Below are 26,369 nucleotides of genomic sequence, written 5' to 3' on the forward strand. Positions count from 1 at the left end.
CTATACTCTGTCAAGGTCAGACCTGGACATTAGTATGTGATTTGCACTTAATAGGTGTCTTTGCTAATCCTTTTTCACTATGTTTACTTATATTTTATTTCTGGAAGATATAGCATTTTGGCCCTTTAAGTTCTGTTAGTATTGTAGTATATTTTTCAATTTCTTATTTTTATCATCCAACATCATTTTGGGGTCAACTTTATTTCTTTGCATTACAGTGTAGTATTCCACCACCCGTGTAGCCTGCACTCCACTTATCCTTTTTACTTGTTTGTAGATGCCAAGCAACTCTTACATTGACACAAACAACACTGCAGAGAAAATTGTGAAATCTATCCCTGGGGTATATGAAATTTGCATACTTTCTTCAATTGGATTTAATAGGTTAACATGACAGTTTTTAGGATGACAGCTTTTTAATGAAAATTAGTAGAGAAAGTGTAAACCAAAGCCAGGGAGATGCGTGGAGAAGGTGATTAGTGGGAGGAGTCTTTGCTGTATTTCTGTCCATTACTACCACAATCTTCCAACGATACAATAGGTACATACAGGGGCCTCCCCTAAAATCAGAGCCCACCTGTGAACCCTGGTTTTTCCCAATGCCTGTGTGGCATAGGGAGGTCTCATGTTGCTGATGAAAGGGAGATGTGTGAAAGAGAAAGAATCTTCTCTTGTCATTTCTAAGCCTGCTCTGCCTTTTTTTCTGAGCAGTTTTCATGACTCCAAGTCTGTACAAGACTTTCCCATACATATGACATGATATATCTGGCCTCTGTGGCTCCAGTCTGGAATTTTCTTTCACTCAAGATTCCTTTAAACTATTTCAGTCACATTTTGCAGGAAGCAGTCTCTGTTAGCAACAAATATCCAACCGCATCACCTCCACACTCTTATCCTCCTTGGAGAAAGAAGCCCTCTGTGACCATGTCCCCAGGTGCCCACTGGATGGTGACTGTCGTGATGGATGAAGGAACAATCTCAAAAGACTTGAATGCCACAGCCAGTAGCACTTACCAAATGCCAGGCATGTTCCAAGCAGGTCCATGAATGATGTTGGGTAGATAGCGTGGCACCTAATTACCTGGGTCAGGATCCTGAATGTTATACTTACTAGCTGTGTGAGCCTGAGCAAGCTGCTTAATCTCTTTGTACCTCACTCTTCTCATAGGTAACATTGGAATCATCATCCTTATCTCTTAGGGTATCTCCAGGACAGTGTGAGCCTTTGTAAAGGACTTAAAATCTGTAAAGCACACAGTCACATACATTATGATGTGGATAACTGGAGAAATGCATTATTTTCTTTGGAGAGGAGAACAAATACGGTTATCATACTGTATTTTTGTTAATTTTGGGGGGGGGCTGGAAAATTGGCAATGCGATTTTAACATTAGCTTAGAAGAATTCACTGGTAAGAATGAAGAAGAATTTTTTTAGTAAGAATAGTAATGGTTTCTGGTTCAATGAGGAGCTTGGTAGTTGCTACTCTATCTTAACAACATGTAAAAAGCTGAACAAACTGGAAAATGAACAGCTCTTCAAATGAACAGCTCTTCTTAGATCCCAAAGGGAAGTGAGTTCACAAGACAAATTACCGACCCCAAAATTAGAGACAGATAGGCAAATACAGAGAATCACAACTTACTGGAATAGAAATTCATGAGCAGAATTTCTGAAGGAATCAATGCCAAAGTAGGGATATCTGAACTGTAATTGATGACTTATTGGAGTCTCAGTGTGGATAAACCTGAGATTTAAAAACTCTAGATGGACTAGTCTTTGGGTATACCTCACAATTAAGTGAGTTTTACCCCATGGAACTGGACCAGGTTCCCACACTGAACACTGGAGGAAAATCCCCTCATGCTCCTGGCAGGAGGAGGTGAAAAAACATCTAAGAGTGCATCAGAGCATTCTGTTCTTAACAAGGTCTGCGCTTAGGAGAAACTATTCAACCAGAGCCCAACCTGCTATGGTTTTATCAGAACTTACTTCACCTGGAAGAAAGGAAATACCCAACTCCACACGCTTGCAGCCATCCTGTCCCATCTAAGTGGCAGTGGGGTGGGGAGATTGAGAAGCATTTGAGAAGTTCACAGTCCAGAAGCAGAGGCTCAGTAGAAGACTGAGACCTAATCACAGGTCTAGAGAATATGCCCCTTCTCCCTGTACCTTACCACCACTTTACTAAAGGCCTATCTACAGCATTTCCTTTTATCCAGTACATAATGACCAGCTGTCAAGTGAAAAGTACAAGGCATACTAAAAAGCAAAACAGTGCAGATTGAAGAGACACAGCAAGTATCTAAAGAAGACTCAGATATGATAGAGATGTTGGAATCATCAGATCAGGAATTGAAAACAACTATGATTAATATGCTAAGGGCTCTAATGGATAAAGTTGACACCATGCAAGAATAGACAAGCAATGTAAGCAGAGAGATGGAAATTCTAAGAAAAAAGAAATGCTGGAGATTAAAAAAAAAACTATAACAGAAATGAATCATGCCTTTGATGGGCTTGTTAGTAAATTGGACATGGCTGAAGAAAGAATCTCTGAACTTGAAAGGTGTCTCAATAGAAACCTCCAAAATTGAAAAGCAGGGAGAAAAAAAAAATGGTGGCGAAGCAGAGAATAATATCTGAGAACTATAAGACAAATATAAAAGGTATAACATACACATATGGGAATACCAGAGAGAGACAAGAGGAGAAAAGTAAAGAAGAAATATTTAAAACAATAATGCCCCCAAAATTTCCTCTCAAATTAATGTCACACACCAAACCACAGATCTAAGAAGCTCAGAGAACACCAATCAGGATAAATGTTAAAGAAATTACACTTAGGCATATAATTCAAAATACAGAAAATCAAACATAAAGAAAAATTCCCCAAAGAAGCCAGAGGGAAAAACACCTTACCTATAGAGAAGCAAAAATAAGAATTATATCTGACTTCCTCTCATAAACCATGCCAGCAAGAAGAGAGTGGAGTGAAATATTTAAAGTGTTAAGATAAAAAAAATCATCTTAAAATTCTGTACCCTGCAAAATTGCTTTTCAAAAGTGAAGGAGAAATAGACTTTTTACACAAACCAAAATGTAGGGATTCTTTTATTTTTTGGCCAGCAGACCTGCCTTGCAAGAAATGTTAAAAGAAGTGCTTTAGAGAGCAGGAAAATTCTATAGGTCAGACACTTGGATCTACATTAAAAAAGGAAGAAACCAAAGGAGAAATAAGTGAAGATAAAGTAAAAACTTTTATTTTTCTTACAACAAATAAATTTATTCAAAATAAAAATAGCAACAATGTATTTGATTATGTATGTGTTTTTGTATACAGACACATATAATCAATATAGTTACATGTCTCTTAACAATGAGGATACTTTTTGAGAAATGAGTCATTAGGTGATTTTGTCATTGTGTGAACATCATAGAGTGTACTTACACAAATCTAGATAGCATAGCCTACTACACACCTAGGCTATTTGTTATAGCTTATTGCTTCTGAGTTACAATTCTGTACAGCAATACAGTATCATAATATTATGTTGATCAAAACATTATATAAGGCATGACATTGTGTGTGTATGTGTGTGTGTGTATACATGTATATATTTATATGAAATAAATGAAAACAATGACATAAGGGATGGGAAGGAAGAATTAGGAGTATTTTGTTATTATAAAGTATTCACATTATTCATGAAGCAGTATAGCAGTGTAGTTACACTATATTATAGTTATTTAAAAGTGAACTTGGATTAGTTGTAAAGATATATTGCAAACTCTATGGCAAAAACTATAAAAAGGAAAAAAATTAAATATAACAGATACACTAAGAAAACGGAGAAAATGGACTCTCATAAGTTTGTCAGTTAAAACCACAAATGGCATAAAAAGACTAGGAGATAACAGGAACAAAGGACAAGAGCAATGAATGGTAAACAGCAATGAATTTTGTAGACATTAATTAAATGACATCAATAATCACTTTGAATGCCAATGGTTAAAATGTGCTAATTAAAATAGACACATTGCCAGAATGGATGAAAAAAATGAGATCTAACTATAGGTTTTATAGAAGAAACCCACTTTAAATACAAAGACACATCTAGATTAAAAGTATATGGATGGAGAAAGACATACCATGCTAACACTAATCAAAAGAAAGTGGGAGTAGCTATATTAATTTCAGATAGAGCAAATAAAGCTATCAGGAATAAAGCATGGCATTGCACAATGATAAAGGAGTCACTTCTCCAGGAAGGCATAACAATCCTTAGTAAGGTTATGCCTAACAGGGCATCAAAATATGTGAGGTAAAAATGGATAGAACTGAAAAGAAGAAAAAATGAATCCAATATTATACTTAGAGACTTCAACACTCTTCTATCATGAAAGAGCAGACCTAGCAAACAAAAAATTAGTAAGAACACAGTTGAGCTCAACACCACCAACAATCAACTGTATATGATTAATATCTATAGACAGCTTCATTCAACAACAGCAGGATACACATTCTTCTCCAGCTCACATGGAAAATTGGAAAATTAACCAAGGTAGACCACATTCTGGGCTATAAAATACACCTCAGCAAATTTAAGAAAATAGAAATCACACATTGTCTGCTCGAGGACCACAATGCAATTAAACCGTAAATAAATAGGAAGATAGGTGAAAGCCCCCAAATACTTGGAGATTAAACAATACACTTCGAAATAACACATGGTCAAAAAAGAAATACCAAGAGAAATTTAAAAATATTTTGAGATAAATGAAAATGAAAACACAACTTATAAAATTTGTGAGATGCAGCAAAAGCAGTGCTTAGAGGGGAATTTATAGCATTAAATTAGCATATATTAGAATCAGAAAAAAGAAAGAACCAAAATTAATCATCTAAGCTTCCATTACAGAAAACTAGAAAAAGAAGAACAAATTAAGTCCAGAATAAGGAGAAGAAAAAAATGAACATTAGAAGAGAAATCAATGAAATTGAATTCAAGAAAAAAAATAGAGAAAATTTAAGAAAACAGAAGCATGTTTTTAGAAAATATAAGTAAAATTAAAAACCTTTGCCCTAGCTAACCAAGGAAAGACAAGACACAAATTAGTAATATTATAAATGAAAGGGGGCATCACTACCGATCCCATGGACATTAGAAGTACAATAAATAATGATTATAAACAATTCTATGTCCACAAATTGATAGCTTAGATTTAAATAACCTATTACTAGAAAGATAAAATGTACTAAAACTCATATAAGGAGAAATTGACAATTTTAATAGGCTTATATTTATTAGAGAAATTGAATCAATATTTAATAACTCAAAACAGAAAGCACCAGCTCCAGATAGCTTTACTCGTGAATTCTATCAAATATTTAAGGGAAAAATAATACCAATTCTGTAGACTCTGTTTCAAAAGTAGAAGCCCAGGAAATATTTCCTAACTCATTCTGAGCAGCCCACATTACATTCATACCAAAATCAGACAAAAAGACATGACAAGAAAAGTAAACTGTGAACCAATATTCTCATGGGCATAGATGCAAAAATCCTCAGCAAACTATTAAAAAAAATTGAATCCAATAATGCATGAAAATAATTATGGACCACAGTTGGCTGGGATTTATCCCTGGTATGCAAGACCAGTTCAACACTTGAAAATCAATTATTATAATCTATCACATCAGCAGGCTAAAGAAGAAAACTCACAAGACCATATCAATAGCAGCATACAAAGTATTTGATCAAATCTAGCACCATTTATGATAAAAACTATCAGTAAACTAGAAATAGAGGGAAACCTGATAAAGAATATTCACAAAAACTGATAGCTAATGTCATAGTTGATGGAGAGAAACTCAAAGCTTTCCCACTAAGATTAGGAACAAAACAAGAATGTGGCCTCTCACCATTCTTTTCAACATCATACTGGAAACCCTACCTGATGCAATAAGACAAGAAAAGGAAATAAAATATATACATGATGGGAAGGATGAAATGAAATTGTCTTTTTCACAGTGACATGATTGCCTATCTAGAAAATAAAAAGAAGAAAAGTACTCCTGGTACTAATAAATAATTATACCAAGGTTGCAGGATAAAGGTTAATATACAAAAGTCTATTGCTTGTCTAGGTAGCAGGAATGAACAAGTAGAATTTGAAAATTAAAACAAAATACCGTTTATATTAACACCCCCAAAAATGAAATCTAACAAAATATGTACAAAATCTATATGAAGAAAACTACAAAACTCTGTTGAACTAAATCAAAGAAGGACTAAATAAACAAAGAGGTATTCATATTCATGGATAGAAAGATTTAATATTGTGAGATGTCACCTCTTCCCAACTTGATCTATAGACTCAACACAATCCTATTCAAAATCCCAGAAGGTTATTTTGTAGATATTGACCAACTGATTCTCTGATTTACACGGAGAGGTAAAAGGCCCACAACAGCCAACATAATATTGAAAGAGAAGACCAAAGTTGTGTCACTGATTTCTAGACTTATTATAAAGCTACAATAATCAAGATGATGTGGTATTGTCAAAAAAAAAAAAAAAAAAATAGACAAGGCAATGGAACAGGATAAAAACCCCAGAAATAGACCTATAAGAATATAGTCAGGGCCAGGCATAGTGACTCACGCCTGTAATTCCAGCACTTTGGGAGACTGAGGCAGGCAGATCACGAGGTCAAAAGATGGAGACCATCCTGGCCAACATGGTGAAACCCCATCTCTACTAAAAATACAAAAATTAGCTGGGCATGGTGGTGGGCACCTGTAGTCCCAGCTACTCAAGAGGCTGATGCAGGAGAATCACTTGAACCTGGGAGGCGAATGTTGCAGTGAGCCAAGATCACACCACTGCGCTCCAGCCTGATGACAGAGCGAGACTCCGTCAAAAAAAAAAAAAATAGTCAGATGGTCTTTGATTGAATACCAAAGACCATAAAATAGTAATAAATAATCTTTTCACAAATGATGCCGGGACAACAGAACATCCACATGACCAAAAAATAAAATAAAATAAAATAAAATAAAATAAAATAAAATAAAATCTAGACACAGATCTTACATTCTTCCCCCGAATGAATTTGAAACCACTAAACTCTTAGAAGACAGCACAGGAGAAAATCAAAATGACCTAGGGTTTGATGGTAACCCTTTAGATATAATGTCAAAGGCATGATCCATGAAAGAGCTAATTGATAAGCTGGACTTCACTAAAATTAAAATTTTCTGTTTTGCGAAAGACACTGTCAAGAGAATTAAATGACAAGTCACAGGCTGGAAAAAAATATTTGCAAAAGACATATCTGATAGAGGATTGCTATCCAAAATATATAAAGAACTCTTAAAACTCAATGAAAGAAAACAGTGACCCAGCTGAAAAAAATGGGCCAAAGACCTTAACAGACGCCTCCCCAAAGAAGATATACAGATAGCAAACAGTCTATAAAAAGGTGCTCTGTTCCGTATGTCATTAGGGAAATGCAAATTGGAGCAGCAATTAGATACCTCTACATACCCATTTGAATGGCTAAAATGGATAACACTGACAACACCATATGCTGGTAAGAACATGAAGTAACAGAAACTCTCTCTCATTGCTGGTGGGAATGCAAAATGAAACAGCCAATTTGGAAGATAGTTTGGGAGTTTCTTACAAAACTAAACACACTCTTACCATACCATCCTTCAATCTCACTGCTTGGTATTTACCCAAAGGACTCAAAAACTTATGTCTAAAAAAAAAGAAAAAAGAAAAAAAAAAAAACCTGGACATTGAAATGTATAGCAGCTTTATTAAGAATTGCCAAAACCAATATGTTCTTGAGTAGGCGAATGGATAAATAAACTAAAAGCCTGGTACATCTTGACTTTGGAATATCATTCAAGGCTAAAAAGAAATGAGCTACCAAGCCATAAAAAGATACATAGAAAACTTAAATGCATATTATTAAGTAAAAGAAGCCAAATTGATAAGGCTACCTACTGTGTAATTTCAACTCTATGACATTCTGGGAAAGGCAAAATGATGGAGATAGTAAAAAGATCAGTAGTGTCCAGTGGAAGACTGGAGGGAGGCAGGTGAACAGACAAAGCACAGAGGATATTTAGTGCAGTGAAACAATTCTGTACAATACTGTGATGCTGGATACTCATTAGGCATTTACCTAAGCCCATAGAATGTGCAATACCAAGAGCGAACCCTCGTGTAAACTACGGACTCTGGGTGGTGACGATGTGTTAATGTACGTTTATCAATTGTAACAGATGCATGCACCACTACAGTGTGGGCTGTTGGTAATGGGAGGTTGTGCATGTGTGTGGGAAGGGGGGTGCCTCGGAAATCTCTGTGCCTTCTGCTCAATTGTCTGTGAATCCAAAACTACTCTGAAAACTGAAGTTTATTTTGCAAAAAGAATAGTGATAAAGTGGGCTTTCAAATACCACATATTAAACTGTACTTTAAAGCAAGTATAATTAAAGCAGTGTGGTGTCAGGGGAAAAAAATGTAGAAAAACCAATTAAAAAGAAGAAAATCTTGAAAGGATCCTAACACTGTGACAGCGTTGTGATAGGTGCCTATTGAATATTTAGTAATAAATGAATACAGCTTAGTACAGCGTTAGAAGTATAATTTCAGGAGAGTGGGTTACAGAAAATTACTCTACAGGTAGGTCTGGGGCAAATTGTAATCATTTAATTTTTAATAACGCTTAAATTATTCTCTCACCCTGTACTATCGCCCAAATACACATACACACATATACAGATGGATTAGAAAGTTATAAAATGACTTAAAAATACCAATCTCTGCATGTTGATTAAATGTTCATGTTAAATCTAAAAATGAAGGGAGGCATCAAAAATAGGAAAAGCTTAAAAGATTTGCCTACATAAAAATAAACACATACTGAATGTCAAATTGCTAAAAAAAAAATTCACTATGTTTGAAAAGTTGATTTTTCTTGATAAGTCATATAATTTAATACGGAAATATCAATGATTTTGGGGAAAAAACTGACTAAAGGAATAAATAAGCCATACTCCAAAGAAGCAGTCTACGTGGCCATGGCATCTCCGCTTATGTCTAATCCCCTTTGACTAGAGTGCAGGACTGTGTGATTAAACTGAGCAGGAACTAACCTGGGCTTCACAGTGGCCGCCACCGTATTCATTCAACTGCTGAGTGGAAGAGCAGTCCTGGAGCAGGGTCCGCTCCTGTTCCAGCTCAGCCTGGCCAGCCTGGCTTCTCCCTTCCTTCCTCAGAAGACCAGAGACGATGATTTAAGAAATAAAAGTTGGAAGTGTCTTCTTTTAAGTCAAATTACAATATTAGATGTTAGAAAGCACTGAGATCCAGTTTTTACTGGAAATACCATCTATTGCCATTATTTGCCAAATACAAATACCCATTAAAAAGTCACGGCTGGGCGCGGTGGCTCACGCCTGTAATCCCAGCACTCCGGGAGGCCAAGGCGGGCAGATCACCTGAGGTTGGGAGTTTGAGACCAGCCTGACAAACATGGTGAAACCCCATTTCTACTAAAAATATAAAAATTAGCTGGGCGTGCTGGTGGCACCTGTAATCCCAGTTACTTGGAAGACTGAGGCAGGAGAATCACTTGAACTCCGGAGGCGGAGGTTGCAGTGAAATGAGATTGTGCCATTGCACTCTGGCCTGGGTGACAGAGCGACACTCTGTTTAAAAAAAAAAAAAAAGTCATGATCTTTGAGAAAAATTAGAGAAAAAGATAAGGTAATGTGAAACAATTTACTAAAATAATTCACAAAAAAGTAACAATTTAGAAATCACTAATGACAACACCATAGCATATAAAATTATAGTTTCCCGGGAAATATTTATATATGTATAGATATAGATATATGTATATGCATATTCACATAAATAATACATATATGTGTATATCAATATATGTATGTTTCTTTTTTAAATGTGATATTCTAATCTATTTACTGTTTCACAACTTTTTCAACTCATATATTATAAACATTTTCTATTTAGAAACAATTCTACTCCTCTGCATTTTAAATGCCAAATAATACTCCATTGTTTGTGCAGACCATACTTTTTTATTACCTCAATCATTATTGGGTAGTTAGATCACTTCCAATTTTTTGTATTTGATACAACACTAAGCTGCCCGTAGTTTTGTTCAACATTCGTGAACACACGTGAAATGTTCCTAGGATAAACTCTTAAGCCCTTAATACATGTTGCCAAATTATCTTCTGAAACCTTCTATAATAGACTCTCAAATGAAGCGGGAGGGATATTTCTGAAGTCAGTGCATTTAATACAAAATGCTTGTCATCAAAATTGCCCTGGTGCATCTTTTAAGAAGATACAGTGTTGGAAATTGACATTCAGTAATTCATTTGTTCATGCAATAACTCAAACACTGTTTATTGAGTAATTACTCTGTGTCAGGCACGGTGCCAGGAGATGGAGATGGGACAGACACAAAACTAGACCAATATATTCACTGTAAAAAGCTATTCTGGTGGAGACAGATAACGAAAATTAAGCCTAACAATCACAAAATTTCTAAAGCATTAGAGGATGATAAGTAATATAGAAAAAAAAAAAAAGACTAGGCAGGGCTAAAAGAGAAGTATGTTGGGAGGAGGGTGCCATAGAGGTTTAGATGGTCAAAGGAAGCTCCATTGAGAAGAGGTGAGTTGAAGAAAGTGAGAATTGAGCTATGCAACTAGCTGGTGAAAGGGCATTCCCAGGAGAGGAAACACCATGTATGAGTTGAGAAGGAGGCACAACTTGCATGTTGAAGGAACAAAAAGGAGGTTGATGTGTCCAAAGACCAGTGTGTGGCAGGAAGAGTAAAGGATAGGAGGAGACCAGAGAGGTGAGCTAGGCAGGGCATTGGGTGGATACGGACTTTTTCCAGAGAAAAATGGAAATTGTGGAGCATGTTCAGCAGAGGCATGACTTGAGTGACTCCTGTTTTAAAGGATCTCTCTGACTGCTCCTTGGAAAACAGATTGGAGGGTACAAGGTGGGAGTGGGTAGCAAGGAGAGCCATCTTTGCAGTTCTTATGCTAGGAGCTGTTAGGCTTTAGGGGACATCTGGTATGAGAATGGGTCGTTAAACACGAGTCTCAGACCCAGCCCTTGGGATGGTCACACCACACAGACCCAGAGAAGAAACAGCTCTGGGGAGAAAGCAGCGGGACCTCCCTTCAGGTACTCTCTCCTGAGCACACACCTGGAGGGAAATGACAGGTGGTAAGGCAGGCTCCAGGTACATCTTCCTTCCTTCTTTCTACCTTTCTTCTTTCCTTTTCTCTTTCTTCTCTTCTTCCCTCCCTCCCCTTCTACCTTCTCCCCTCTCTTCCCTCCTTCCTTCCTTCTTCCCTCCTGTATTAGTCTGTTTTCACACTGCTACAAAGAGCTTCCCAAGACTGGGTAATTTATAAAGGAAAGAGGCTTAGTCGACTCACAGTTCCGCATGGCTGGAGAGACCTCAGGAAACTTAAAATCACGGCAGAAGGTGAAGGGGAAGCAGACACCTTCTTCACATGGCTGCAAGAGAGAGAAGTGCAAGCAGGGGAAATGCCAGATGCTTATAAAACTATCGGATCTCCTGAGAATTCACTATCACAAGAACAGCATGGGGGAAATTGCCCGATGATCCAATCACTTCCTTCCCTCCACATATGGGGATTACAATTTGAGATGAGATTTGGGTGCGGACACAGAGTCAAACCATATCATCTCCCTTTCTTCCTTCCTTCTTCAATTCCTTCCTTCCTTCTTTCCTCTCTTCTCTTGCTCCCTCTCTTTCTTCCTTTCTTCATTCCTCCCTTCCTCCCTCTCTCTCCTCTTCTTTCTTTCCCTTCCCTCCTTCCCTCCCTTCCTTCCTCTCTTCTTCTTTCTTTCCCTTCCCTCCCTTCCTTGGTACCTCCCTTCCTCCTTCCCTCCCTCCCTGTCTCCTTCTTTCTTTTCCCTTTTTGGGGGAGGGGTGTGGTGGACAAATGCACAGTTAAAATTATGTAAATCAAACTTGTCAAATATATCAGCCTACTGTAGCAAATTTCATTACTGCTCATACCTGCTTATACTTACCCCAACCATGAGTAGAATGTTGTCGTTACTGTTGTTTTAATCTTTGGATGTGTGTAGACAGAATGTTAAGTTACTGACAATGCTATAGGCATTGCTTTGTTTGTTAGTACAAGGGAACATTTTCCCCAGCTTCTTGGCTGTCCATGTTTCTGTCCTGAGTCGTCTTTCCTGCACTTTGCAGGCATGGAAACCTTGTTCCACACATTGCTTGGTGCCCTGTCCAGGGCTGTAAGATGCACTGTGTCTCCTCTGCCCAGCAAGCCACAAGCCCCTCCAGGGTGAGAGGAGAGCCTTCCCTTCCCTTGCTCCTCCCTTCAACACAGGGAGCTGGAGCTGGACAGCCCCACAGGCACTCAGTAAGCACACACCACATAGATAGGTTAACATGTACCTTTGAAAAGGTGGATCAGGGGGATTTTGTAATGACGCGGCAGCGAGGATGCTTTGAGGATGGAACTTGGGATCTTTCAAGTTCTCAGTAGGGCTACGATCCTTCTTGGACTCTAGTTATATCCTGCAAAGGTGTAGGAGATGAGCCAGTCAGGTGCCATTCTGGAGAGGTTGCTTGTCGACTGTTCCTGAACACAATTGCTCATTCACAGCTGTCACTCCCTGAGCAGCCACATTTCACCAGGTTAGGGGCCAAGTGCCTTACACTTGTTACCTTATGCAATTCTCACCCTAAGCCCATGATACCGCAATTTTTATAATTTATCATTTACAGGTGTGAAAACCAAGGTGGAACATTTTAGGGACTCCCAGCTAGTAAGTGGAGGTTTCCTTTCCTGCCCCTTCTTTATTCCATTATGGACAGAGCTGACTGTATCTCTGCATTCACTGCAAGTCTGCATGGCTCCCTCAATCTTTGATCCACTTCTTTCTCCTGAAGGGCACTGAAATACTGGCTGTTTATGGCTCCTGAAACTCGGGATGAGAGGACCCAGAGAGCTCTTTTCACCAAGGGTGTGGCCTCAGCAGCTTTCATTCCTTCCTGGCCCCAGCTGGTGGGCTGAGCCCGCTTCAGCCGGGAGCACCATGTAGAGATGAGTCTCAACCTGGAGTCTGCCATTTGTTTCCAGTCCTTCATTGCCATTCCAAAGAGAGGAATGACTGCCCGACCCTCTATCTGGGGCAGACTCAGCCCAAAACAGAGGCTCCTGGCCCCTTCCCCACCTGGACACTAGCCTCGCTCAGCTCCTTAGCAGTTTGAATCCAACCCCACTCTTTGGCACTTAGCTGATAAATACAAGGCTGCCTTTTCCAAAAATGTTTCTGAATAGCCAAAGTAGAAACTTTATAATTTCGAAATAGTATTCAAACGGCTTTAAAGACACATCTAGGCCTATGTTCTATTTTTGTCTTGGGGAAATTCTAGAGATACATGGATGGATGGATGGAAGGATGGATGGATGGATGGATGGATGGATGGATGGATGGGTAGGTGGGTGGATGAATAGATGGGTGGATGGATGCATGGGTAGATGAATGGATGGATGAATTGATGGGTGAGTGGAAGATTAATGAATAGATGGATGGGTGAAGTGGATGGATGGATGGATGGATGGATGGATGGATGGATGGATGGATGGATGGATGGATAAATGAATGGATGGATATGTGAATGGATAAATGAATGGATGGATGAGTGGACAGACGAATGGATGGGTGGATTAATGAATAAATGGGTGGGTGATTGGATGGATGAATGGATGAGTGGGTAGATTTATGGATGGATCGATGGGTGGACAGATGGGTGGGTGGGTGGGTGGGTGGATAGATGGATGGATGGATGGATGGATGAGAGAATGGGTGCATGGGTGGATGGATGGATAGGTGGAGAGATGGATGGACAGATTGATTTCTCACATTGAACAAGTACCAACATGGGCAAAAGCAAAGCAAGAGGCACCAAAAGCATGTTTTATTTTGGGTGAAAGGAAAGTCCTTGGAAACACAAGTCCAGGCCCCCAAAATCCTTGGATTGCATCACCATTCTGGGAACAGCAACATGTCCTTCAGCTGTCTTATATTCCCTTCTCCAGCAAGGACATAAGGACACGATAAATACTTAAGCTGCAGCAAGAAAATTTCAAGTTATTCTTTTAAAAAACTTTATGAGAGAGCCATTTGATAATGGTAGACATCAGCCCCTAAGTAGAAAGAAATCTACTTTTCAGCATTTAATTCATACAAATCTTCCATTTTCAATAAACATTAATTTAACACAGACAAAATGGCTATAGGGTGACAGAATCTCATCTCTCTTTGTAAAAGATTTTTAAACAAAAAGCCACGTTTGTATCTGTTTGCATTCTAGGGGCCTGAAGGCAGGTGAGTTGTTGGGATAACCCCTGTAATCTGCTCCAACTTTCTAGTGTTATAGAAGAAACAATATTGAGGAAATGTCCTAGATTTCCTTTTCTAATTTTTTCTATCTTTGCAACATTAAGTAATATGAATTTTCTTCCAAAATTGCAGAAATTTTTCTTTAAGGCTAGGCGGGAAGAGTGGAAATAAAAGTCAAATCTAAATCCTGCAAACATATACCTGGAGCAGGCGAGAGACCATTATTGCTGGTGTCTGTCGTCAGCTATAGAATCATTAACATGAAATACCTTTTGATGAATGCATTGAAAAAAGTGATTATATATTAAAGTATAAAAGTCTATTCCTGCCTCATTTAAATTACTTTACAATGCTGATTAAAATAACAGAACATTATAGCTTGCTTAGCTAAACATTATATTTCCAAATCCATTTCCAATTGTTTCCCTTCAATTTGAACAATTTTTGAGCAATTTTATTGCTATTCATACCTGCTTGATTTTTTTATTAGAAATTAAAATACACAGGTTTTTTTAATCAATGTTGCAAAGTACTGCAGAGTTTAACTCTTTTGATGCCATTCAGAACCTCAAATCACAGGGAGAAGCAACTTTTTTTCTCTCTTAATTCCAGGGGCTTGAAGAAGATATTTAGAAATATCAAAGCAGAAGAGCCTCAGAGATCATCTGAACTATTTCTGAGTTTATATAAGGGAAAACTGAGACTCACTTGGGATAACTAACGTGTCTAATATCACAATGGAAATTTGTAATAAAACGACAAATTGAGTCAAGTCTCCTGATTCACCATATGAGATTCTTTTGACTCTAAGAAACTTTCCTCCACAAAGTTCCCAAGAAAGAACGGATTAGCCAAATCAATAGAAGAATTTCTGAGGAAATTGTACTTGTGTGTTTAAATATGTGGCACTTGTTCGTGCCACCGTTTAGTGCAGTGGTGGAGAAAAGAATCCCTTTGAATGATACCTGATTAATGTGTGTATAAACCACGCAGGCCTATAAAATAGTGTGGAATATGGGACAAGCTATCTTGATGCCAAGCTAAGGAATGGACCTGTGTGTTACCCAGGATGAGCTCCTTATTCTAAAACCTTTATCATAAGTGCAATGAATGACTGCCTTTGCTGATTATTGAAACCTCTGTCCTGCTTGTGGCAACACCCTTAGCACCAAGCACAGAGCCTCACACAGAGAATGTGCTCAAGAACTCTTCAGTAGACAAATGAATGAATGTCCCTTTATCAGGTGGAGGTTTGGGGTTTCCAGCAACAAAAATAGATGCTAGTTAACGTTAGGAGGATATGGATCGGTTTAGGATATCAGAGCAAAGGCTGAATTAACAAGGGGTCCTGGAAAGGTTGGGGGCTGAGCAGCTCCTGGCCTCTAGACTGCAGAAAGTAATGAGGTCTCTTTGGGCATCCTGCTGGGATAAACCCTCTTCAATCATTTCCCATCTTTGTCTTCCTCATCTTAACATTCAGGCTCCAAAGAAAGAGAGTCCAATTGGCCGAGCTTGTATCACACGCCTGTCTCTTGGCAATGGAGTTCATGAAGACGGTATACATGGGAAAGGGAAGTCAGGGTACTAGTATTAGAAGAAACAATGAATTGTGAGCAGACAAAAACATCATCACAGATCCACTGTACACTTGAGCTTCTCCTTCTCCTGTAGAGTGAGGGTAGCAATACCTAACTTGCAGGGTTGTTATGGGAATTGGAAATAGAATTAGAAGAGTCATAGTGCAATTCCCTGGCGCATAGCATGGGACCTATCACAGCTGGTTTTGTGTAGGGGCAGTGAAGACATGGTTTACCACAAGTCGTGGTTTTCCCAATGCTGATTCCTGAACTGTGGCCACACAGTTCCTCTTTCAGAGGTGTTTGACAACACACACTTCCATGTGCAGATCTTACTTACTGATGCTACCTTCATCACAACATTTCTTCAGTCCCAGCCATAAATTGAGTTGTGGAAGGCCCAAGTCATGCCAAGATTTTAGGATGGCTGAGGCTGGAATCAGGTGGAGCTGAGGCTGGGAAGCCAAAATGGGATTGGATTGGAGCTGGACCTGAAGGTATCAGAGCAGTCAGGATCCTGATGTTTGAAGCGTGTGATAAGCAGAAGGCCATGACTGAGGATTTCAAGACTGACCCCAGTTTGCCAGACGCCAGATACAAGGCCACTGATAGATTCCCTGGCAGATTTCAAATGGACTCAAGAGCCTAAAGACAGAGACCTTATGACTCCATGTAGAAAGCCTGGGACTGAGCTGCCTGTGGGTGCCCAGCCAGGTGCAGGAAAAAAAAAAAAAAAAAAAACTAACTGAAAATTAACTGATATTCTAAACTGAGCAATGAATTTGGAGACTCAGATTGCAAGAGTAATGGGAACAATGAAAAGAAGATTATTCCTTGGGACTCAGTGCAGTAACTAATAATTATTGGACACTTACCATTTGCTGGGTCCCCTGCTAGGGAGACAGGACAGAGTAGTGACTAGGGGCACAGACCCAGGATTCAGAGGTTTGAATTCTGGCTCTTCCACTGAGTGGTTGTAGGACTTCAGGCCAGTCTCATAACCCACCCTAAGTGGGGATAGTAGGAGTAGTTTGTGCCTGTTGGAGCACTAAATTAGATGATTAATGTAATGTGCTGGGTCCAGAGCCAGGCACTGAGGAGGTATTCAATAACCATTAATGATCTTATTATTGTCGTGTTGGTTGTTAAGCCTTTGGTCATGCCTTATCTCATTTAGTTCTGAGTGTCTGAGGCAGTGCTAGGAAGGTGTCATGGGAGACAGGCATGGTGGGAGCTGAGGCCTGACATGAATGGGGCTAACTCAGTGGCAGAAGGAGTGGGAATGGGGTTTGTCAGCAGTTGGGATGAGCAGTGATACCCCTTAGGTGCAGTGAGGGTAACCATGACTTGAGAGATGAAGTCCTCAAGGGCTCCCAACCCCTTCTCCCCATTCTGTGGCAAGATCTCAGCCAAGGTGCATGGAGTGGTTGGGTGGGGGTTCAATTCTAGGAACAGAGGGAGAGAAGGTCAGGTCAGTAGGCCAAGTGGAAGCATGAACAAAAGAGGGGAAGTTGATTTTGAAGGAGGCAACAAGGCCTGGAGCATTGAAAGAAGATTTGAACAATGTTTATGAGTTTTTAATGTCATTTTTAGTGACTTTTTTGTATCCTAACTCATTAATAAAAGAAATAAAGAATAATTTTTTTAAAAGGACACTTCATTTAAGAGTTAGTAATTGGTAGATGGGAGGGTGAAGGAAAGGAGACCAGAGTGGAGGAGAGAGGGAAACTGCTGGGAAGGTGTACCTGGGGGGATGCTCTAAGCCCGGCAAATGAGTGCAGGGGAACTGGAGGTAGGGCAGGTCCAGCGACCAAAGGTGAAGCTTGGCCTATAGAGGCACAGGCCTGGGTTGGAGGGACTCTCAAGAAAAACAGGAATGGGAAATCTTATAGTAACGTCACCAATGACACAGTCTCAAAAGGGCCTTTGCACCTGATTTTTCTTCTTGAATCCAAGAAGTTTCGTCTCTTGCCTCACTTCTTGCCTCTGCATCACTCAGAGATCAGGGCTGGTGACAAGGGCCAGTGGCAGAGGCAGTTTGTTTGAGGAGTTCAGAATGCCTCTCCCCAAAGCAGGAGGTGTATCTAGAAAAATGAAGCCTCTGATCTTTCTTCTGTGTATTGGGCCTCAGGCTGCTTCCAGGAGCCCAGCCATGCCTGGAACACATTTCATGAGCGTCTAGGGGTTAACGCTTCAAGGAGAAACAGGGGAAGTTTTGCTGGTGTACACTATGTCATGAGAATGGATCTAACCAGTGAGTAGGAAGCTCTGAACAAGAACTGAAAAACCTGCACGATTTTCAACTCAGGAACCCACACGTACCACCATTTTCTTCTACAAGAAACCTCAACAGGTTACAGATACATAATTTGAAAGAAAACAACCTTAAGTAATGTACCATTCTAGTTAGGGCTAAATTCACATTTGAAAATATTATTCAACTAATTAAAATGGAATTAAATGAATACAGTGTTAACTGTGTCTACTGTTTAGCATAAAAAGTTGTTAAATATATCATACTCTGTGTTCCAAACTGGCGGCAGATTTTAGCAATGTTTAATTGTAAGAAATAGCCATGTACTACTTAATTACATAACTAGGTGGAACATAAAAATCACAATTACATGAATTATATTAAATAAAATATGTTAAAAATAGTTTGTTTTTCGATGGTGGAATTTTATGGACACTATAATGAAACTGAAGTACATTTTTAATTACCTAATTATTGCTATTTTCAAAGTCCATTTACACCATAATTGTTCCTGTTTTCATAGTCCAAAGAGTCCATGACAGAGAGACTCAGTGGGATCTAAAATAAGGATTCATTCTTCAGACAACTCCAGCTCATGGTTTCCCTCTATCTTTATAAAATCAGTCTCAGATACATTTTACATTGAACATGCATTCAACAGGTAATTGTGTGTATGAAATTGCTGGGAATGGTAGTGGGTTGCAGAGATGAGGGAGGGGTAGATTTCCAGCCCTCAGGCAGCTTATAGTCTAATGACAGAGGTAAGATGGGCTACAGCAGACACAGATGGGAAGCATGGTCAGGAGTTAGAGGGACACACCAACTTCCCTTGAGTGGATGGATGCGTGACTGTCAGCTGCTGGACCCCGAGGAGTAGGCAGGACTGGACTAGCCTGGGCTGGGGCAGGGGCAGTGGTTAGGAAGAGCATCTCAGGCTCCAGCAAGGACACAGAGGAAGGAAAAGCAGGTGGCATGAAGTGTTGTGAGGCAGAGCAGTCCAGCAGTGACTGCCATAGGCAAATGGGGAAAAGAGATTCAGTGGCAAAGCCAGCCCAGGCCAGCCAGACCCTGGGAGCCAGCGGGGTGATTCCAGCAGTGAGGAGGGGAGTATGGGGCTTCAGTCAGTGCATTTGGGGTTCACCATGAGCCCTTCAGCCTGGGGGTGACAAAGCAGGAGTTGCAGGACCCTGAGAACTGGAAAACAACAAGGTCAGTGACAGAAGCAGAAGGATCAAGGGAAAGGTGATTTAAGTGAAAAACAATAAATTTGCTTCTGGATTGAGGTGGTTTGAGGTTATAGAAAGGCATCTAGGTTGTATATTTAGAAAACCCCATCATCTCAGCCCAAAATCTCCTTAAGCTGATAAGCAACTTCAGCAAAGTCTCAGGATACAAAAGTAATGTGCAAAAATCACAAGCATTCTTATACACCAGTAACAGACAAACAGAGAGCCAAATCATGAATGAACTTCCATTCACAATTGCTTCAAAGAGAATAAAATACCTAGGAATCCAACTTACAAGGGATGTAAAGGACCTCTTCAAGGAGAACTACAAACCACTGCTCAGTGAAATGAAAGAGGACACAAACATATGGAAGAACATACCATGCTCATGCACAGGAAGAATCAATATTGTGAAAATGGCCATACTGCCCAAGGTAATTTATAGATTCAATGCCATCCCCATCAAGCTACCAATGAGTTTCTTCACAGAATTGGAAAATATTGCTTTAAAGTTCATATGGAACCAAAAAAGAGCCCGCATTGCCAAGACAATCCTAAGTCAAAAGAACAAAGCTGGAGGCATCACGCTACCTGACTTCAAACTATACTACAAGGCTACAGTAACCAAAACAGCATGTTACTGGTACTAAAACAGAGATATAGACCAATGGAACAGAACAGAGTCCTCAGAAATAATACCACACATCTACAGCCATCTGATCTTTGGCAAACCAGAGAAAAACAAGAAATGGGGAAAGGATTACCTATTTAATAAATGGTGCTGGGAAAATTGGCTAGCCATAAGTAGAAAGCTGAAACTGGATCCTTTCCTTACTCCTTATATGAAAATTAATTCAAGATGGATTAGAGACTTAAATGTTAGACCTAATACCATAAAAACCCTAGAAGAAAACCTAGGTAATACCTTTCAGGACATAGGCATGGGCAAGGACTTCATGTCTAAAACACCAAAAGCAACGGCAACAAAAGCCAAAATTGACAAATGGGATCTAATTAAACTAAAGAGCTTCTGCACAGCAAAATAAACTACCATCAGAGTGAACAGGCAACCTACAGAATGGGAGAAAACTTTTGCAATCTACTCATCTGACAAAGGGCTAATATCCAGAACCTACAAAGAACTCAAACAAATTTACAAGAAAAAAACAAACAACCCCATCAAAAAGTGGGCAAAGGATATGAACAGACATTTCTCAAAAGAAGACATTCATACAGCCAACAGACACATGCAAAAATGCTCATCATCACTGGCCATCAGAGAAATGCAAATCAAAAGCACAATGAGACACCATCTCACACCAGTTAGAATGGCAATCATTAAAAAGTCAGGAAACAACAGGTGCTGGAGAGGATGTGGAGAAATAGGAACACTTTTACACTGTTGGTGGGATTGTAAACTAGTTCAACCATTATGGAAAACAGTATGGCGATTCCTCACGGATCTAGAACTAGAAGTACCATGTGACCCAGCCATCCCATTACTGGGTATATACCCAAAGGATTATAAATCATGCTGCTATAAAGACACATGCACACGTATGTTCATTGCGGCACTATTCACAATAGCAAAGACTTGGAATCAACCCCGAATGTCCATCAGTGACAGACTGGATTAAGAAAATGTGGCACATATACACCATGGAATACTATGAAGCCATAAAAAAGGATGAGTTTGTGTCCTTTGTAGGATGCAGCTGAAAACCATCATTCTCAGCAAACTATCACAAGAACAGAAAACCAAACACCGCATGTTCTCACTCATAGGTGGGAACTGAACAATGAGATCACTTGGACTCGGGAAGGGGAACACCACCCACCAGGGCCTATTATGGGGATGGGGGAGGGGGGAGGGATTGCATTGGGAGTTATACCTGATGTAAATGACGAGTTGATGGGTGCTAACAAGTTGATGGGTACAGCACACCAACATGGCACAAGTATACATATGTAACAAACCTGCACGTTGTTCACATGTACCCTAGAACTTAAGGTATAATAATAAAAAAAAATTAAAAAATTTAAAAATTTAAAAAATAAAAAATTAAAAATAAAATGGGCAAAAAATCTGACATACACCTCATTGAAGAATATATACAGTTGGTAACAAATGAAAAAATGCTAAGTATCACTAATCATTAGAGAAATGTAAATTAAAACCATGACGAGATACCATCTCACATCAGTCGGAATGGCTACTATTAAAAACTCAAAAAAAAAAAAAAACCATACTGGGGAAGTTATGGAGAAAAGGGAACACTTATACACTGCTGGTGGGAGTGTGAATTAGTTCACCCATTGTGGAAAGCAGTGTGGAAATTCCTCAAAGACCTAAAAGGAGAAGTACCATTAAACCCAGTAATCCCATTACTGGGTATATGCCCAGTGGAATATAAATTGTTCTACCATAAAGACACATACACATGTATGTTCATTGCAACACCATTCACAATAGCAAAAACATGGAACCAACCTAAATGCCCATCACTGGTAGGCAGGATTAAAAAAAAAAAAAATGAAGTACATAGACACCATGGAATACTATGCAGCCATTAAAAAACAAACAAACGACAACAACAACAACAACAAAAAAAACACGAGAGCATGTCCTGTACGGGAACAAGGATGAAGCTAGAGGACATTATCCTTAGCAAACTAATGCAGAAATGGAAAACCAAATACTGCATGTTCTCACTTTTAAGTGAGAGATAAATAATGAGAACCAATGGGCATAAAGAGGGGACAAGAGACATTGGGGCCTATGTGAGGAAACAGTGGGAGGAGCGAGAGGATCAGGAAAAAGAACTATGGAGAACTGTGCTTAGTACCTGGGTGAGAAGATGATCTGTACACCAAAGCCCTGTGACACAAATTTGCCTGTATTAACAAATGTACATATGTACCCCGAACCTAAAATAAAAGTTACAAAATAAAATAAAATGAAAAATTTAAAAAAATAAAAGAAATAAAAAAATACAAAGAAAGGCATCCAGGCTAGATGCTTGGAGGCATGTTTGCTCAGCAGATCGAGCCTTTCGAGCATTTTAAAACAAACAAAAAAAACAAACAAAACCTAGAGAGCACTTTCAAGCTTTTCTTTCTTTTTTTTTTTTTTTTTTTTTTTGATAGCGTAGGAAATTTTGAGATAAAACCGTGAAATGTTAGGGTAGTCCCTTACTACACATACTGAGTTAGTATAATTTGTTAAAAAGCAAAAGGTGGCTGGGCGCGGCGGCTCACGCCTGTAATCCGAGAAATTTGGGAGGCCAAGGCAGGAGGATTACTTGAGGTCAGGAGTTCAAGACCAGTCTGGCCAACATGGTGAAACCCTGTCTCTACTGAAAAGATGCAAAAATTGGCCGGGCGTAGTGGTGCACACTTGTAATCCCAGCTACTCGGGAGGCTGAGGCTGGAGAATCACTTGAACCTGGGAGTCAGAGGTTGCAGTGAGCCAAGATCATGCCACTACACTCCACCCTGCGTGACAGAGTGAAACTGTGTCTCAAAAATAAAAATAAAGAAAGAAAAATAAATAAAGAAAAATAAAAAGCAAAAGTTTCTCATTATGTATCATCAGGGGAATTCCAATCAAAATAAAAATAAGACGCAACGATACCCCTGTTAAAATAGACAAAATCGAGAACACTGACAATGCCCAGTGCTTCCAAGGATGTAGAGTGACGGGAACTCTGATTCAGTACTGATGGAAATGCAAAATGGAACAGCCACTTGGAAGACAGTTTGGTGGCTTCTTACAAAACTAAACATCCTCTTAGCATACCATTCTGCAATCCTGCTCCTTGATGTTTACCCACAAAATAATTTATGTCTCACAAAAGGCACATGGGGTGTTTATGGCGGCTGTAATTGTAAGTATTAACAGTTGAAAGCACCCAAGACTTCCTTCAGTAGGCAAATGGATAAGTAAAATGTGGTACACCCAGACAATGGAATATATAACTATAAAGACAGAAGCTATCAAGCCATGAAAAGACATGAGAGAATCTCAAAAGCCTATAACAAAGTGAAAGAAGCCAGTGTGAAAGGGCTACATACTGTATGATTTCAACTATATGACATTCTTGAAAAGGTGAACTATAGAGATAGTAAAAAGATCGGCTGGGTGCGGTGGCTCAGGCCTATAATCCTAGCACTTCAGGAGGTGGAGGCGGGCAGATTGCTTGAACTCAGGAGTTTGAGACCAGCCTGGGCAACATGGTGAAACTCCGTCTCTCCTAAAATACAAAAAAAATTAGCCAGGCGTGGCGGCATGCGCCTGTAGTCCCAGCTACTGGGGAGGCTGAGGCAGGAGAATTGAGTGAACTCAGGAGGCAGAGGTTCAGTGAGCCGAGATTGTGCCACTGCACTCCAGCCTGGGCAACAGAGGGAGACTCTGTCTCAAAAAAAAAAAAAAAAAAAAAATGAAAGAAAGAAAAGAAAAAAAATCAGTGGTGTCCAGGGGTAAGGAGGGAGGGATGAATAGGCAGAGCACAGAAGATTTTTAGGGCAGTGAAACTACTCTATAGGATACTATAATGGTGCATCCATGTCTTTGTACATTTGTGTAAACCCATAGAATGCACAACATCAGGAGTGAACACTGACGTAAGCTATGTACTTTGGGTGGTGGTGATGGGTCAATGTAGGTTCCTCAGTTGTAACAAAGGTACCACCCTGGTGGGGGAATGTTGGTAACGGGGTGACTGCATGTATTTGTAAGCAACGGGAGGTATATGGGAAATCTCTGTATCTCCTGTGAACCAAAAACTGAAATAAAGTCTATTTAAAAGAAAAAAACGCAATGGAGGAGAGGAGCAGATTACGTGAAAGGAATGGGCGTGCTGGCACTTAGCGCACGTTTGGTGCCAAGTCCTCACTCTCCTTCTCTTTAGAGTAAGTCCACACTCTTTCTTCTGAGCCTTGAGCTGTCCCTGGAGTTTAGACAATTATCTTCCCTTGAGGATTTGAGAAAAGTTTTCAAATTGCAGACTATTTGGGGGGATTTTATTTTTTATTTTACTCTTATTTCTCACTCCTTACTTCTTCCTGCACTTGGAATGGTTAACTTGTGCTGAGTGTGGCCGCCAGGCCATCACTGCTAGAAAGAACAAGAGATTCTTGGCAGTAGTCAGAGAGCACCCGTCGGGACCAGTCCTTCTAATTCTCAAACCAAATGAGGTTGAACAAACCCGGGTTAGCTTTGGAGCTTCCGGCTGGTTGTTCCAAATCTTTGAAAGCTTTCTGTGCACTCTCTGTCATTCATGTCATCATTTAAAATATGTCTTCCTGGTAGAGGAAGGGTCCCAGCCAGAGGGAAACCAGAGGCTGCATGAGTCACTGTGGTTAAGACAGATCATTGAGTTCTCAGCTGGTGTAACCTCATAGCTGGGAGGCCAGAGGGCCTGAGCCAGCCACGAGGAGCCAGCTTTGCTGATGGCGTGGTTCGGGAAGTGACTCTGCTCCATACCTGAGTCCTTTCCATAGGAAGTGAGCTGAGTGGAGACAACAGAGCAGATTGAGAAAGCAAGAAGAGAGTCTTTGATTCTTGAGCTTTATTCAGCCCCGGGAAAGACTGCATTCATACCTGGATGAGGCACTACACCTAAGTTGGCTGAACCTTATCACACTTTCACATCCCAGGATTAAGTGTGGGGGTCCTGAAGACCTGTCTTTATTCCCTGAAGAATCAGGCCTTCAACCCTCATCCATAGGCCATTCCCTCTTTGCCAAGAATGTAACAAAGCAGGAGGGGATTAAAATAAAATTTTTAAAAAGTTGGCAGGTACCAAATATTGATACAAAAATTAAGAAATTTAATTGGCCGGGCGCGGTGGCTCAAGCCTGTAATCCCAGCACTTTGGGAGGCCGAGGCGGGCGGATCACGAGGTCAGGAGATCGAGGCCATCCTGGCTAACATGGTGAAACCCCGTCTCTACTAAAAAATACAAAAAACTAGCCGGGCGAGGTGGCGGGCGCCTGTAGTCCCAGCTACTCGGGAGGCTGAGGCAGGAGAATGGCGTAAACCCGGGAGGCGGAGCTTGCAGTGAGCTGAGATCCGGCCACCGCACTCCAGCCTGGGCGACAGAGCCAGACTCCGTCTCAAAAAAATTTTTAAAAAATTAAAAAAAAAAAAAAAGAAATTTAATTGGTTGGCTCTACATCTCCAGTGTAGGTGTTCAAAGCATTTCCCAGACATTAGTCATTTGGGTACCACATTCAGAATTGTGGCACCATGTTATGTCAGTACTACCCTGTATTCATATTTTTCTTTAATATGAGTCAGGTCTTTACTTAAATAAATTTACTCAAAAAGGAAAATTGCTGTCACTCACTGGGAAGTCAGAATCATCTGTCACAAATTGTAAACCATACAAATTAATTCAATGAAAACATACTCATTAAGTTAGAAGCATCTGTCAACAGAGCCCATAAAATAATCTCAAGTAACATCAATGGTATATATGCATACAAGAGACATCAAAGAACATCAATGGTATAATTGTATACAAGAAATATCAATAGTATAAGTGTGTACAAAAAATATCAGAAAAAAAGAAATATCAGAAATAGGGTAAAGACGTGAGCTTTAAAAAATTAAAACTCTGAAGATAGCTGGTCCCAGTTGTGTTGTTTTAACCATAAAACAAAATGATTTTTTACATTAATAAGAATATTTATAGAAAAAGGTTCTAAGCCAGGTGCGGTAGCTCACACTTGTAATCCCAGCACTTTGGGAAGCTGAGGCAGGCGGATCATGAGGTCAGGAGTTCAAGACCAGCCTGACCTGGTGAAACCCTGCCTCTACTAAAAA

At 39.7% G+C, this 26,369-nt stretch overlaps 1 long non-coding RNA gene across 2 annotated transcripts in view; it reads right to left on the reverse strand.

Annotated features, from left to right (window-relative positions):
• LOC106994702 (uncharacterized) overlaps window positions 1-26,369 on the reverse strand; it is a 110,662-nt gene that overhangs the window by 39,092 nt on the left and 45,201 nt on the right. The window contains exons 6-7 of one of the 2 annotated variants that reach the window (XR_013408823.1): window positions 11,513-12,651; window positions 7,065-9,733 (exon numbers count right to left, since the gene is read on the reverse strand). This is a non-coding gene — a long non-coding RNA (uncharacterized LOC106994702). Of the gene's footprint in view, window positions 1-7,064; window positions 9,734-11,512; window positions 12,652-26,369 lie in introns of those variants that run through there. The other variant, XR_013408822.1, reaches the window with a different exon arrangement.

Source organism: Macaca mulatta, chromosome 19 (genome assembly GCF_049350105.2).
Source record: "Macaca mulatta isolate MMU2019108-1 chromosome 19, T2T-MMU8v2.0, whole genome shotgun sequence".
NCBI lineage: Eukaryota > Metazoa > Chordata > Mammalia > Primates > Cercopithecidae > Macaca > Macaca mulatta.